Source organism: Suricata suricatta, chromosome 4, assembly GCF_006229205.1.
Source record: "Suricata suricatta isolate VVHF042 chromosome 4, meerkat_22Aug2017_6uvM2_HiC, whole genome shotgun sequence".
In the NCBI taxonomy this organism is placed as follows: Eukaryota; Metazoa; Chordata; class Mammalia; order Carnivora; family Herpestidae; genus Suricata; species Suricata suricatta.
Genome location: NC_043703.1, coordinates 128,420,623 through 128,437,096, shown reverse-complemented (window position 1 = coordinate 128,437,096; position 16,474 = coordinate 128,420,623). Strand labels below are relative to the sequence as shown.

At 47.4% G+C, this 16,474-nt stretch overlaps 1 long non-coding RNA gene across 1 annotated transcript; it reads right to left on the bottom strand.

The window, feature by feature from the left end:
* Positions 1 to 9,555: 9,555 nt before the first annotated feature.
* On the bottom strand, positions 9,556 to 13,124 carry LOC115289084. The gene is made up of 2 exons (XR_003907370.1): positions 12,989 to 13,124; positions 9,556 to 10,056 (listed from the first exon to the last, which is right to left on the bottom strand). It is a non-coding gene; the product is annotated as an uncharacterized LOC115289084 (long non-coding RNA).
* Between the last annotated feature and the right edge of the window lie 3,350 nt (positions 13,125 to 16,474).

Sequence of the window (16,474 nt, the reverse complement as noted above, 5' to 3'; positions counted from 1 at the left end):
AGATTTAAAGAGGCAGAGTGATCCTTCAAGGTTAATAGCATTAATACACAGCAAAGCTAGAATTTGAAAACTTGTGTTTTAAATTTACCAGAACTCTTAGCTCTGTTTTATTTTGCCTCCCTTAACATGATTCACCCACAAAGCCTTCTCTGGGTTTTTAAATGGTGTCATGCTGTGGTTCTTCGAAGGCTGGGAAGCATCTGCAGTCTTCGGGGTGTGTGTGTGTGTGTGTGTGTGTGTGTGTGTGTGAGACCCTGGATCAGTGATCCCTGGGTCTATGATCATGTGCACATCAAGCCAGCAGGACATGGACATGAGGAAGGAGAGCTGGAGATATGCCATCAGAAAAAGGTGGAGGAGCACCTGGGTGACTCAGTCTGTTAAGGGTCTGACTTCAGCCCAAGTCATGATTCACGGTTCATGAGTTCAAACCCCACATCAGGCTCTCTGCTGTCAGCACAGAGCCCACTTCGGTTCCTCTGTCCTCCCCCTCTCCCCACCCCCGACTCTGCACCTCCCTCCACCTCATCAATCTCAAAAATAAATAAGCACTTTTTTTTTTTTAAAAGGAAAAGGTGGAGAATAAGAGGAAGTGAAGAACTTTTAAAGTGCTTTTCTGGCTTCTGCCTTAATTGATTCTCACGACAGCCCTGGGAGTTAGGCATGGATTTTTTTTCAATCCCCATTTTCCAGTTGAAAAACCTGAGGCCTGGAGAGGTGAAAATAATCGCCCCGGGTCACATAGCTGGTACATGGCAGGAGAGCAAAACCTGGTTCTCTCTCCCTGGGCTCTGCTCCTCATCAGGGTCAGACATGGGGTTCCTACAAGATGCTCACCTTGCTAGAGGGTCAGAGGGCAAAGGGACAGAGCAGGTGGAGGGGCCTGAGAGCAGAGAGGAGACAGATTCTGAGACACGTGACCACATCCTCAAAGCCCCAGAGCAGGGCAGAGGCCTGAGTGAGGGAGGTCTGCCTGGGAGTGGCACAGCCTGACACCCAGAGCCACCAGGCAGTGCCATGGGCATAGAGCCCAGAAATGGAAGAGCCATCCCAAATCTAGAGGGTAGGAAGAAGGCAGGGCAGGCACTGCCAGTCTTCCGTGACCAACCCGTCCCATGCCTTGGGCTTCAGGAGGCCCCAGGCCAACACAGACCATTGCAGAGTAATGCTGATAGGATGCCCAGCCCTGGGCTGCAGTGGGAGGAACTAGAACTTTGGGTTTGGGATTGCTCTGGGTTTTATTCCTTTCTTGCCATTCCGGGCTTGGTGATTTTGTGTCTTGGCTGCCCTTTCTATAAAACAGAATAACGCCAGCTTCTTTACGGTTGTGAAGCACGAATGAGTGAATCCCTATTTATGACATTAAATGAATTTCATTCATTTTATGAGTCTACAATGCGCTAGGTGTGATAATTCTGTGACCCACATAGACAAGAGCAATTTATAGTGTGCCACACACAACGTGGGCCCCCACAGGCACTACTTCCTTCCTCCAGACTGTAAGGGACCGATTTCTTCCTTAGAGCGAGAGCTCCATCCCAGCATCCAGGGAGGAGGAGGAGAGAGTGGGAAGGAAAGCAGAAACTCAGTCTTGTTCTCAGCCCATAGTTCCGGAGCCATGCAGGAGCCAGAGGTCTGGAAAGTGGAGCTGGGGGTGGGATGAAGTGGAGGGTAGCACCCGCTGGCCCCCTTATCAGGCTGGCCTTGCACCACAAGCCCAGAGAGCTTGATGACAATGATCTCACGAGTTTTCAAAACTTCCTGGGGTAGCAGAAAGCACTGGCGTGTGCCAGTGCTGACAGCTGAAGGAGACCAGCGCCTGGCTGGGGATCAGAGGCTGCGGGGGTGGCCAGGCAGTGCACAGATTCTGAAGGCCCTTGCCCTAGGCCCCCAGGCCAAGTTTGCTGACCACAGACATGTCAGGGAGGCTCCTTCTCCTGATCAACTGCCCTGACCATGTGCTAGATGCCTTTCCACATCGATTCCCTTTTTCAATCTTTCCAGGCCTGGAAACAGAGATCATCATTCCCATCTTCTAGATTAGGAAACCAAGACACAGAGGAGTAAAGTGGCTTCCTTAAGGCCACACAGCTTCATCCTAGCAGTTCCCCCCTCTCTGTCTCTACAACACACATGTGAAATGCAGGGACTGGAGACTAAGATGATCCCACTTGACCTCCATCCCGCATCTGCTAACCTGGAGTTGGCAGCAGGGACAGAAGTGGGGAAAAGGAGGACAAAGTGTCAGACCACAGGGTCCCCGCTATTTCAGGGCACAGAGACTGGCGATGGAGGGGGGCATGGTGCTGTCTGCCCACTCTCCGCTCTCTGCCCTGCCTCTTGACCAGACATCTCTGTCTTCAGTTAGCACCTTTGGATTCATTTTCTCTCATTTCCCTTCAGGTCTTTCAGCGTCCCATTCATCCCTTGCTATCTCTTTCATATTCCTCCCTCTCTCCCCTTCCCTAGCCCCTCCCTGCTTTCCCCTTCCTTACTCCTCCCTTCCTCATCCTCCCTTTCTTCTTTGTCTCGGCGATCTCCTTCCCTCCTTTAAGGCTGGTTTCCTTCCCAGGCGCCCTCCCCGGCCTCCCCCTCCCCGCCGGTGCCTCCATCTGCGCAGGCAGCCTCCCCGCGCGCCCCGCCCTGCCCGCTCCCAGCCTCTCCCCCTTCCCGCTCCGCTCTCGCTCTCGGTGATTTATTACTTGCCCTGCTGCTTCTGACAAACTATTTGTAGGAAAATGAGATTTGGTCCGCGCTGGATGGCTCCTCTGGGAGGCGGGCGTGGGGGTCGGGTGTCGGAGCCCTCGTGCGGCCCCCCCACCGGAGCCCATGGCGCTTACGGAGCTCTTTAAGATAAATGAGCAAAATTAAGAGACTCACTGGGGGGAGAACACACTGGATGGCAGCGAGCGACGGCGGATGGTACATGGTTTCCTCCCAGAAATTCATCCACGTGCGCCCCACTGGGGTCTCCCTCATCTGCCGCCGACTGCAAGGAACTCCGTCCCTGGGGAGAGGAACGACCCGCCCCGGGGCGCCTGTCTTTCTGCCCCAGGACTCGGCACGGCGGAGGGCAGGGACCTTTCTAGCGAGACACACGCAACAGAGTGGGGGTGGAGCAGCAGGTCTTTCTGGAGGTGGCCGGGAAGGGGAGGGGACGGAAGAGCGTGAGTACGTGGGTGGCCCAGGGCAGTGGGACCGGCTGCAGAGCTTGCACGTGAGGACGCAGCCCCAGGCCCCCTAGGAAGCCCAGGCTCCTCGGCCGTATCCCCAGGTCTTGGGACAGGTCACAGGCACTGCTCAAGAGGGGACAGTAGGGAGTGGAAGCTCTTGGCAGGGGTTTGACCCCTCAGGTAGTCTGGGTAGCCGGCTGAGGGCAGGTGGTGCTTCAGCCTCTTTTCCTGCCACGTGTCAGGGCTGGCTCACCCTGTGTTGTGCAGGGAGTGTTGTTTGTGCAGGGTGTGATGATGGTGTGAACACAGAAATGCCTTGCAAGCTCAAGGCTCCATTTAGAACTCCAATGGGATGTGTGTTGGAACCGGTTTTTCAGTCTATTTTTTTTACCTCTCTTTTCAAACAAGAAAAATAAAAACCATCTGTTATTGTATAGTTTGGTATTTATCCTAACTATATATATATTTGTATTTATATTTATATATAAGCAGGGTACATGTTCTTCCTGACCTGTTTTACCCACTCACATAATATTGTGTATATTTTTTATGATATCAAATATTGTTCTATGATATAATTTTATTTTATTTTTATTTTTTTAATGTTTTTTATTTGTTGTTGAGAGAGAGAGAGACAGTGCGAGCAGGGGAGGGTCAGAGAGACAGGGAGATACAGAATTTGAAGCACCCTCCAGGCTCTGAGCTAGCTGTCAGCACAGAGCCCCATGCGGGGCTTGAACCCACGAACTGCGAGATCATGACCTGAGCCAAAGCCGGACACTTAACCCACTGAGCCATCCAGGCGCCCCTATGATATAATTTTAAACAGAGACTGTGTTTTATTGACTGTATGTTCTGTGTATGATTTTTTTTCAAGTCACTTATTTTTGTTTATTTTGATTATTTCTAAATTTTTGCTATTATAAAGATGTGTGAGCTTTATATTATCCCAATCATGCCATTTAAAAAAAAATCATAGATAATGATAAAAGCAGTAATTTCTGCTCCTTCCTAGCTTATTAAAAATAAGGTGTGACAAATTTTAAAAGTTGACAACTGGGAGGGGCCTGGTCTGGGAGCCCAGCCTGCATCAGCCCTTCTAGAAATTGTATAGATTTTCAAGACCATCTGACTCTGCAAACCAAGGGGATCTGAGAATATTCCAGAAGCAAGACAGGTAGATAAAGCCTCAGCTGTTATAAGGACCCCAAAAGATATGGTATTTGAAGAAAAAGATGATTCAGCTTCATTGTTTGTAAGACTTTTTCAAATAAGGTGTGAGCCAAATGATAGAAACTATAGTAACAGGCCAAGTTACCTCTGATGGATATTTAGTGTGCTATATGATTCTACTAATGTCAAGGTGTATTAAAATGTAACACTTGAAAATGGTGGGGCTGTCCTAGGAGTCTAGTATGAAAAGTGTCTACTAGCATTTGAGTCGCGAGAGAAAAAGGGATCTGCGGTATAAAGGTATTGGAGGAAAAAATTCAATATTTAGGGACCGCACACAGGTAATCCAAGTGACAGGACACTTTTGAGGTAGACGTTTACCTCCCTCCCTTAAAAAACAAGGCTTTGCCCCTCTGTGTGTCTGTCTGACAGTCTGGAGCGTGTGGGTCTTGGGAAGGCTGTGAGATGAGGCAAAGCAATTTGATGACTTGCTCTCTGGATTCATGTCACCATCAGCCCTGTTACTGTAAACAAATGAAATGTTCATGTGTGGTACTGTGATCTCTGTGTATGTGACCCTTCCAATCAATCTAGGTCTTGGGGCCTTTGAGGACACCTTACATCACTTGCTATAAACTTCATGTTCGGAGTGGCTCTCTGAGGCAGTAACAGAAGGAGAGAGGAGTTGGTGAACTATTTCTAGCATTTGGAAAATACTCAGATTGCCTACTATAGAGTGTCTCAGGCTAATAAAACGCCAAGTGTTTTTTTGCTTGGAGTTAATTTATACCAACTCATATTTACTATCTCAAATGGATTGGTCTCAGGGACATTTCTCTAGGTCTTCATTAGTGAAAGGAGAGCCAATTGTTTAATAAATACACCATTTATCTAATTATTCTTTAAATTTTTAAAAAACGTTTTTTTTTTATTTTGAGAGAGGCAGAGACAGCACAAGTGAGAGAGGGGCAAAGAGAGAGAGAGAGAGAGAGGATCCAAAGCAGGCTCTGCGCTGCCAGCACCTGAGCCACCCCGGCGCCCCAATAGTCTGTTTTTTTCTAATCACATAAGAGTTCATGGCCAGATGGGTAGAAAGAGGGTCTTTGATGGAACAAGCTTGGGAAGCAGAGTATCATGTATTGTAATTCTCAACTGCCTAGCTGTCACTAAGGCAAACCCCGCCCAAACAGGACGGCTGGCTGGATGCTGAAATTGACACTGTGCTGGGAATTTTCTAGGAAAGTCCATCCAAATCTCTTTTTCCCCTCAGATCATGGAGAGGTAACGGATTGAGGGTGAGATGGGTGGAAGGCATCATTGATGACTGGGGAAGAGGCATGAATATGACAAAAACAGGGACCTTGGCCAAAAAAGATGATTCATAGCTGATTTAATCCGGAGGCCCCCCTTCCTATTTTCATTTTATTAGTAAGAAAAGATTCAGTGGGGGGGCGTAGTGGGGGAGAGAAAAGAAATTAAAACACCATGATCCCTTTAATACGGTCCAAGATTTACTCTGCATAATCCAGCCATATTTTTGATAAGAAATTCATGGCTCCTCTGTCCCCAGTAACAGAACGGTGATCTTTATGGGACCGGCGTGAGGAAGCTGGCGGGCACGGCCCCCGTCACATTAAACTGTCTCAGTGAAGAGGCAATTTGTTTGATATTAAGAGTTATAAAAATATCAGCACAGAGCGGTTATGCTGGGGATATTGCACAAGCCAATCTGAATTTTAATGTAGTGTGAGCAATAAGCACCGCATTCCCCATGCCCGTGCCACACTCCCTCTCTGCAAATATTTGAAGAGAAAAAAGTAGAGGTTTTGAGTGTCTTACTCTTTTCCACTTCTGCCTCCGACCTCCCCCAGTGTGTGGGAGCTGGTGGGGGTGGCTGGGTGGCTGGGAGCCAGTAGCACCACCCTTGGTGTGGACTGGCTTCCCATCACCCCCTCTCATGCCCCTCACTCACTCCCACAAGCAGCCAGCCCAGTGCTGCCCAGGAATCGGCCCCCTCTGCCAGCCAGTGTCTCTGGGATTTCATCGCAAGTGGCCTTTCTTTAGTTTCTTAATTCAATGGAATGCCATTTCCTAAGCATCTATAGCCCCTTCCCCCGAATCCATCCTAAAATGCCCTTCTTATCTTCTTACCAAACCCTGATAATACCCCATCCCTTTCTCTTCTTCCGTGACCTATAGGTACATACTCTGACCTCTGCTCCCCATCTCTTCTATCAGTATTCTCATTATTTCCATCATTCCTCTTCCTTCACCTCCCAGTCACCTCTTCCCAGACTCTTCTCCCATAAATATCCATTCAGCCTTACAGATAGATCTTCCTGAAATATGCTAACCAATTAATTTCACCTCCACAGGGCATCTACTCCGTGTCAGGCATGGGGGCGGCAGCTGAGGGAGACACAAACATGAACTAGCCCAGGGGTCTCTGCCCTCCAGGGATTTACTATGCTGCTGGGAGGCGTAGGGGAGGGTGCAAGTGGTCAGGGGTGGGAGACGAGCACTCTGGTCATCCTCACTCAGGGTGGAGTGACATAAGATCCTGAGGAGAGGTTCAAACAGAAGTAGTGGGAGCACAAGGAGGGGTGAGGCGTATGTCTGAGCGGCAATCACAAATCTATCACAGGAGCGCTGGCATCCAAGAAGGGAAACGGTTGACAGGTGGCAAATGGAGACCTGGGAGGAGAAGAGTAGCTTCGTGGGAGGGATTCTTGGGGGAATTTTTAAGAAATATTGAGTCATCCAGTTTGGCTGAAGAGGCTCACAGAAGTTCAGTGATAGACCCAAGCTACTGAACTGTAGAGTCCGATCTAGTGCCTGGCTTATCTGATTTCCCAGTTGGGGACCTTTTCATTACACCACAGCTAGGATTCTCAAAGCATGGTTCCCGACCCCTGGACCCCCGGAGGCTCTTTCAGGGGGTCTCTGAGGTCATTGGCCTTTAATCTCTCATTTGCTCACAAGTACACAGTGGGGTTTTCCATTGTACTTTTGGAAGCTCCACATACCTCAAATGTGAGCCAACATTTTCCAAGTAACCAGTGCATGATGTTACCAATTCATGCATGGGCAAAGCATCCACTCAAGGTGCAAGGTAGATCAATGCATTTCAAGTAAGAGGGTACACAAACCTCACTGATATTAATTTCCATTCCACAGAGAAACTAACCCGTAAGACACTACCATTTGTTGAACTGTGAGGTAGCGTTGAAGAAAAATACCCACAATGATCTGCAAAGGTGACTAATACACTCCTCCCTCTTTCAGCTACATATACGATTAAGGCCAAAGTTTGTCCCATAAACCTCAACGAAAGCAACACATCACAACACTTTGAATGCAAAAGCAGGTACGGAATCCAGCTGTCTCCTATTAAGCCAGACGTTAAGGAGATGTGCAAGCATATATGATAATGACACTCAGCTCACTATTTTAGAAAATAGAGCTGCTTCCCATAAAAATACATGATCTATATTAACATGAGTGATTTTATTGTTACTTTAAAATGAATTAATAAATACATGTTTCTAAAATGTCTCACTTTTGATTTATAATACAATAAATATTGATACCTATAATCCACATAAGTAAATGCTCCTGGGATGCTCAGAAATTTTTTAGAATGTAGAAAGTTCCTGAGACCCAAATTCTGAGAACATGGGACCAGAGTGTGTCTCTAAAACTTATTAGTTATATGTTTGATTGAGTTTGGCTCAGAAATAATGGGCTCACTCCTTGTCTCTACCCCCTCTGTCTCTGCCTTTCTGTCTTTCTCTGTCTTAGTCTCTGTCTCTGTCTCTCTGCCTCTCTTGTACTCATGGAACTCCCGCCCCCATTTACAACAACTTTATCCTTGAACCCCTGCCTTCCATCTGGAAGCTTCCTTCCTCTCCCTACTACCTAACTTCCCATTCACAGCACCTTCAACCCTGGCACCTCACTCCCTCACTTTCTGCAGATTACAGATTCAGGTCACTTAACATTCCTCCAGACAGCCTCCCTTCCTCCATCTTCTCTTATCTTCTGCCCCTCAAACTCCCTCTCTAATCTCCCATAATTCTTTCATGAACAAGCTCCCTGTTTCTTCTAGCACTTACAGAGACCACGCAGGGTCCTCACCTTTGCTCATGAGTTTCTACTCAAAAACTCTTTATTTGCGGGGCACCTGGATGGCTCTGTTGGCTGAGTGTCTGACTCTTGATTTCGGCTCAGGTCATGATCTCACGCTTTGTGGATCAGAGCTCTGTGTCTAGCTCTGCACTGGCAGCATGGAGCCTGCTTCAGATTCTCAGTCTCCATCTTTCTCTTCCCCTTCCTCTTTCTCGTTCTCTCTCAAAATAAATAAATACACACTTTAAAAAACTTTATTTGCCACTAAAATGAGACATGCCTGCATTTGTGCCCAGAATTGTGCTATCATTTTCCCAGGCACACAAGGCTCTTCCAGACTTTCTCAGCCCACCCCTGGAGCCAACCTCATACAAAGAAAGAGGCATGTTGTGGGTACAATGGAAAGAACTCGGCGCATCCGGGTCAGAGCCCAGTTTTGCCACATATTAACAAAGCTGCTTCAACCGGATCGCTCGATCTCTCTGAACCTTAGGTCCTACTTGTATAAAGTACAAGAACCCTGCAGAGTTCTTATGGAAATGAAATCAGAATATGCATATATGGCAGAGAGTAAGTGCTCATGAAGTTTCACTATTATCAGAGAAAAACATATGGCAATCAATAAATGTGGGTTTTTACAAACTAGTTAATTATTTGTCTTGATAATTGTAAGTGAAGATAAAAAATAACTTAGATCATTCGTTCTGAGACTTTCACGTACAGTAGAATCACTAGGGCAGCTTATTGGATATAAGGAAGTTCCTAAAAATTCCCATTTAGTAGTTTGTGGGCTGGGTTGACACACACACATTTTTAACTAAGTCTGAAGCATGCTAAACACTGGGCCATATACTTCCTGAATTTTCCTGAATCTCACATTCTTCCATTATTTTATGAGATTTCCCAGTTCCTAAAAACCTGCCCAATTTGTACTTGATGATATTAATATTACATGTTTTCATACGCATTATAGTATTGAATGGCTGGTTGGCAGAGTTTGGCTGAGATGTCACTGAGCTCCCCCACCTTTCTGTCCCTTTAGCAGAGCAAGGAGCGCAGGGCAACTGAGATAGCTTGGGTATGACTTAATGTTGCAGAACCTTTATTTCTTTGCTTTTACAGTGAGGATGGCCATGTTCCATGAGAGTGTCATAGGAATTATGCAGGCTAGTGTGGAGGGTCTTGTGTGACATGCCATCCAAATGGTACTTTTAATTATTTGCTTTTGTAAAAAGGCCAGTTGCTCTATCCAAGAAAAGGAGGAAATGGAGTCTCTCATCTCTGAGGTTTCCTCTGGTTTGGACCTAACTCCCTACCACTCTGAGGACAGTGCTGGCTCAGGGTGGGCTGAGTGGACATCAGTGACTGGCTTCCTGCCACGTGCCCCCTTTCGCACCCAACCCTGACCAAACTGAACCTCTGAATGAGCACTGTCTGTACTCAGCCTTCTTGAATGTGCTCAATGCTTTGGAAGCCAGTCATCTTGTTTTTCTTTTCTCCCTAGTTCATTCTTTGGACTTGCTTGATGTACCTTGACCTGGAGGATCCCTTATGTAATCTGGATGCTCCTTCACCTCACCTCCTGTGGGCACAAAGAGGTCACAGTGGTTTTTGTGCCTGGTTCCTGGTACTGGAGAGCTCACTGCTGGGAACTTGAGGCCATCATCCCCCTCCTCCGACCCCTCCTCCCCCCTCAGGGCTCCTCCCATTCATCTCAGGCACTGCCTGGGTGTCACAATGCTCTCATGAATCTCTTTGTTCTTCTCATCTGCTGATGCTGCTTGCCTCTTGGCCATGCCCGCTTTGGCACTCTGCTCAGGCTACCTCTTGAAAGGTGGCCATCACTGCTTGTGCTGGATGGCCATTAGCTGATGGAAAAGCCTCCTCTTCCTCTATGACTCCTTTACAGAGCTGTTAGAGCTTTTAAACTGTATTCTTTGCAGAATGGGGCCTGGGCCACTGAGATGCTGGGCTGAGTGAGCCCAGTGTTGGCTTTGTTCTGTGCACCCATCTGCTGCCCAGGTCTTGTGTCCAGACTGACTCAGAATGGTGGTCATGAAGACCCCATCAACATCACCAACCATACTTGTGTGTGTCCAAACCCCAGACTACTTCCTCAGGAAGCTTCATAGCCCTGCATAAACCGGTCAACATGGTTAGACTTTGAGCAGCAGGGGTGACAGGAACCCAAAGACCATCACAGACATATAATATGCTAATGTGGCAAGATCCTCTACCCTATTCTTTTGGTGACGAGCACTCCAACACTTTGGGGTTAGAGTCTACAATGGGGGGTGGATGGTGAGGAGCTGGCCTTGCTTATATGAAGAAATTATTTTTTTCTTTCTTTTTCTTGTTATTTATCTGTTTGTTTGGAAGATAGCATCACAGGGCAAATATTGAAGAGGGCAAAAAGTTTTGAAATGTTCCCTAGACAGAGGTGAAGAAAGGCTAGAAAACACAGAAGCAGAGGAAGCTCCCTTTGGTGAGTGGATGGGCCAGGACTATCTGTTCCCACAGGCGAGTGTGAGGTCCCCAGCAATGCGCCTTCACGGCCCCTTCCTCCAGCTGTCATGTGGATGCCATCAGTGAAGATAGTGGTCTAGAATCAGGAGAAAGGGAGAGAGAGTGTATGATGAGGGTGAGGAGAGGGGAACAGTTTCCAGATTGGTTTTGAGGATGAAACAAAGGAAGAATTCAGAAGAGCCTCCAGCAAGTCTTCAGAATTACTGTGTTAGCTTTGGGAAGACAGAATACAATGACCCTTATCCTCAAGAGGAAGCCAGTGTAGGGCCATCCACTCATTCCTTCATCCCCTCATCATGCACACATTCAACACTTACTTGCCACATACCTATATCAAGGAACAGCCAATGGCTGTGCCTGGAAGGTGCCAGGGGTACCTCCCATTGCTCCCAGCACAGAGTAATGTGCCTGGATCAAGAGAGGGCTGTGAGATCAGAGAGCTGGAGTCTGGGAGCCCATGCTGAGAAAAAAACAGGCTGAGTCCAAAGAAGGAGTAGATGCCAAGAAAGAAGAAAAATGAAGAGCAATGACCATGCGGTCCTAAGGCTAATTGCACTGCTAGCAATAATCAGGAAGGTGGGAAGGGGCCCTGGTTTGGAAGAAAAGTTAACAAGCTCTGCTTTAGACAAGTTTTGTGGTAGGGGTTGGAAGGTCAACCAAATAGAGATCTTCCATAGACAATAAGAAATATGAGACTGGAGAAGGCCAAGGGGTCAGAGTTTGAGTTGTGGGTTGGGCAGCCACAGGATAGTGGGAACAAAGCAGGGCTGGTAAGATCATTCCTTTGTCTGGTTCAGAAATATTCACCAAGTGTCTCATGTGTACCAGGCATGGAGCTGAGACCTGATGAATCAGGCAGCGACATTCATCCTGAATGATGTGCGAGGGAGAGAATAAATGTCAAGTTAGGAACTGGACCAAGGGAAAGAGTGCAAATCAGATTGGGTGGTCAGCCTGGGAGGTAGGAGGCTAGGAAAGGAATGGATGGCATGATGGATCAGTTAGAGCCTGAGTTGACCTGCATGGAACAGGAAATCCAACCGGCAGTGGCCCAAATAAAGCAGGGGGTTGTTAGTCTTTCACAAAGCAAGGAATGTGGATGTGACAGCCTAGCACTGGTGCAGGGACTCTGCCAAGTCACTAGAGACCTAGCCATCCTGCCTCTTCAGAGCCATATTGGCAACTGGTGGCATCATGTGAGCCAAGGGTCAACCATAGTCTCCTGACTCCCAACCCTAAACCCTGCATTTTTTCCTTCTCTGGTTTAAAGCTGTTCTCCAAAGTACATTTCAAGGACCCTAAGGAACTGTGGAGGTGCCTCAGGGACAGCTGAGGAGGCTACAGGGCTGGCCAAAGGGGCTGGTCCTCAGCACACTGGACCACATTTCAACCAAGCCATTTATGTTCATATATATTACACATCTATGATTATATATGTTTTAAACATCCCCTGAAAAAGAATGAGTGTTTCCTGGAAAACAGATGACCAAACAGCTCTTTCTGAGCATGAGCAGGGACTCATTTGCAGAGACTGCTACTGTCAGACATGCTCTGCCCAGGCCCCTAGCTGGTGTGCGTGCTGCGTGTGTATACACACAATGCGATTGTGCACATGCCCTCACCCACCTGTCTCAGAGCAGTGTACCTTTGTCCCTCTCAGTGCCCTGAGCCCTTCCCTCTCTAAAAGCTATGCATCCTGTCACCCCAAAACATCCCTTTCTCATTCCAACCTGGGGTCTTCTTTGAGATTCTTGTCTGGAAACACAGTTTCTGTTGAAAGCTCATTGTAGTTATGGGGCATTTGAGGTGGGGAGGGAGGGGGAGAAGGGAGCCCAGAGAAGAGGCTCAGGATGCCAAGACATGCTTGCTTTTGGAGAGGAAGGCTGGGGGCAGTGTTGGAAAGGGGGTAGAGAGGACTCCACTAGTAAGACTGCAGTTCCAGCTGCTTGTTAGTGCTGTCACTTGGGAGAGTGGGGAAGGGAACTCACCTTTCTCAAATGAGTAATTTCTGTGCCTTATGTTGTTCCAGGGGTTCTCCTAATCTTAATTTTCAAACTGACCCTGCGAGGCAGGAAATTTTATCTCATTTTGTAGACATGGAAATCTTGCTCTGTTTACATATTAAGTCCGCTGTGAACCCAAAAGAGAGCACATGTAAGATAACTTACAAACCAAAAGATGTTGTCCTTGTGCATGGACTGTTGTCACCAGTTGGCTTCACTTGACCAACTCAGTGCCCAAGAAAACTTGTTTAGCTTCTTTCTGCCCCCAGCCTGCCCAGGGGAGCCATGGAGGGGGAGAAGGCCCAGAGCCATGTCTACATTCCAAGGGAGTGATGAGATGCATGGGCCGCTAAGCAAGCTTCCAGGCAAGCAGTGTAGAAAAATAAGCAGTCTTGGGCTTAGGACCTCTGGCTGGTTACTTAGTCTCTCCAGGCTTTAGTTTGTTCACCAGTATAATGGGATCTATACTAGCATCCAGTTCATGGGGTTGTCAGGAGGAGTAAGAAAGTGAATGTGTGCAAAGAACTTTGCAGTGTCTGTCATATAGAGAAGGTCCAGTGGCTGTTAGCTTTAATTGTTATGGGTTACAAATAAGGAAACTGAAGCAGACTTTTACCAAATTCCAACCTGGGAGGAAAATACCTTAGCAGACTTTGGACCGAGATCCTTGGAGTCCAGACTGCCTGCTCCTCTCCCTGCTCTGCTCCCCAGAGCCCCTTGTGTTGTTTCACATGACGTGTGGAAGCATCACTGTGGGAGGGTCTGAGAGTGAGCCTTCATGGCCAGAGGAAGGTTTAGAGGAGAGTTTCCTGTCCCAGGTCCCATTTTCCAGTCTGATAAGGTTTATTCAACTCCTTACTTTCCTCAGTGCTACCTGCCTTCCCCTCTTTTGTGAGGGGCCTGGCTTCCACTCTTGGCTGTGAGAATAGCAGCTGAGTAACTCTTTCCATCCCAAATTTCTCACTTTAGTTATTTATAACCATCTCACAGTTAATCCACAGGGATGAAGTTTCTTTTATTTTGTCACAGCTCCATCATATGATCTTTTGAAGTCTTTTTATCTTTACCTTTGAAAAAAAATCCATGGAATTATCTTCCAGGCAGATAAGCACAGAAGAATGAATACGAGAGAAGGAGGGAGAGAGAGAGAAAGAGAGAAAACAGAGAGAGAGAGGCATTTAAGTAGGTTTCTTTGCTGGTCGATGTACCTGGGACACTTAGACACCGTATGTTTGAGAGCATCTCCTGTGGGGCTGGGGACCGGTTCCAGTGTGGAGCCCTCCTGGAGCAGTGAGCCCTAGAGACTCAGCAAGATAGCACATGAGAGAAGATGTGGGCTAGGGGCAGCTGTGTCACTCAGGAGGCACAGCTCTCCCAGCAGTGTGATTGTGGTACTTTCCTCAGAACTAAAATATGGGTGTCTCTGGAACCTTCCTAATAATAAAGATATGAGTGAAAAATCTCTTGCCATGTGATTTCAAAAGGCTCCAGGGAGATGTAACTCATTTACTCACATTAGCCATTAACATTTAGACCCAGAAGAGTTTATAGGACCCATGGACTCATGGTATTGGATTCTGAGATGGGCAGGAGGTAGAGGGACTGAGGGAAGAGATGGGTCTGAGCCTGGCAGGCTAGGTTTGGAGGCACTGGCACCACCCTGGCAGCTTGGGAGAGAGAAGCACTAAATAGACAGGCACACAGGCCATTGGAAGGGCAGATGGTGTGTGGGCTTCACTTTCTCCCTGATCCAGGCCAGTGTTTTCAAGGTAGAGGGACTAGAAGCAGAGGTGGGTTAGATTGCAGAAGAGGTGAGAAAGGAGAGAAATAAGAATATTGTATCAAGAGCAGTACATTGAAGGAAAAATCAATAAGACATAATCTAAAGGAATTCACATTGGATGAGAAGACCCAGGGTTTCAGAAAATAGCACAAAGACAAATATTGGCCCTGTTGAAACCTCAGGACCAGGCACTAACCAGAGCTCTTGGCTGGACCAGCTAATGACAAGGTGTCTGCCTTCTTAGAGATCCCTTGAGATGTTTCTGCTGAGGCCGAGGAGCCCCTACAGGCGGGAAGAACTGTTCAGACGCACTTGAAGGAGGCATTGAGCCCTGCCTCCCACTCTTACCATCTCGTCTCCAGTACACTTGACTCTCAGGACTAACGCCAGGGCTCCCAGGTGGAACCTCTCATCCTTGGAGGCGGGGGGCATGCCCCACATGGAAAGCCCGAACTTAGAGAACAACCTGACTGTAGGCGTCCTGACTTAATCTGCCAGGGTTATTTTATTTTCTCTTCTCTGGCCTTGAGTGATCACACTGTATTTAAACAACAATGGTAACGTAACCATGACAACAACTAAACTAATCTCAGTGGCTTGAGTCCTACTAATGCGTGTATTCAGGTGATGACACCTTAATAATAATTTTGATCTTGCAGGCTATGGGCTCTCTCTTGCTCATACAGTCTTTTCCTCCTCTTAAACATTTTTGAACTACCCAAGAGGTAGCTTTTGAAGGCATTTAGTTTACTATGGCACTGGCCCGTGATTTGGGGCTGTCACCTCCATTAGAGGGCAGAGTCTTTGGTCTTCCCAGAAATGCCCAAATGGGGGCTTTTTCATCCAAAGCCACTGCAGACCAGCTCAACCACTAATGGTCTTAGGAAGTGAGAACATTGTGCCGTCTGGGCTCAGTTGAGGGACATCTCAAAGCAAGGTTGCCTGTACTTCCAAAGGATCAAAATTTACTGGAACCCTCCTCTCAATTTATAAACACAGACCTTTTTCTCCTGGTATTATCAGGAGAGCTGAGTCGGGACAAGTCACTGAAGTAATACAAATGCCATATACAATACAACCATGACTCACTAACCCTTGGTGTGCTGTTGAGTCTGGCTCCCCTTAAAGGACTTTCTTTCCAATGGTAAATTATCTTACGAGGGTCCTGTCATTCTTTCTCACAAATAGGCTCCCGTGAGGAACTATCAAATAGCTCACTAGACATCTTTGTTTATGTATAAACTCTTACAGTCTCTGTTCAAAATTTTTCTGGGAAGTATATCACTATGCTATAAGCAAGAATCCAGATAGGGAATTGGGAGACAGCTATCTCTCAAGTCATCTACCAGATTGTACCAAAGCCTCTGCACTGGCCCAACTGGGACACTCAGCTATCTCACTTAGCAACATCAAAACTGGGCAGAGCCTTCCTGAGGACCAACTCTGCTAAGAACGGGCACTAAGGAGAGTTGTGCAGACTTATCTCAGTGCCACTGCGGGGTCCAGGACCATCTTCCCACTCTACAGCTGTGTAAGCCACAGTTCTGGGACAGCCCATGCTCCCGAGTCGCTGCACCACCCTACCCCATCCCATCACTCAGGATCCCCAGCTTTCACGGAAACTCTGTCTTCCCACTTTTGCACAGAGAGATATCAGGATCCTGGAAGGGAGGCAGATTTGCTTTAAT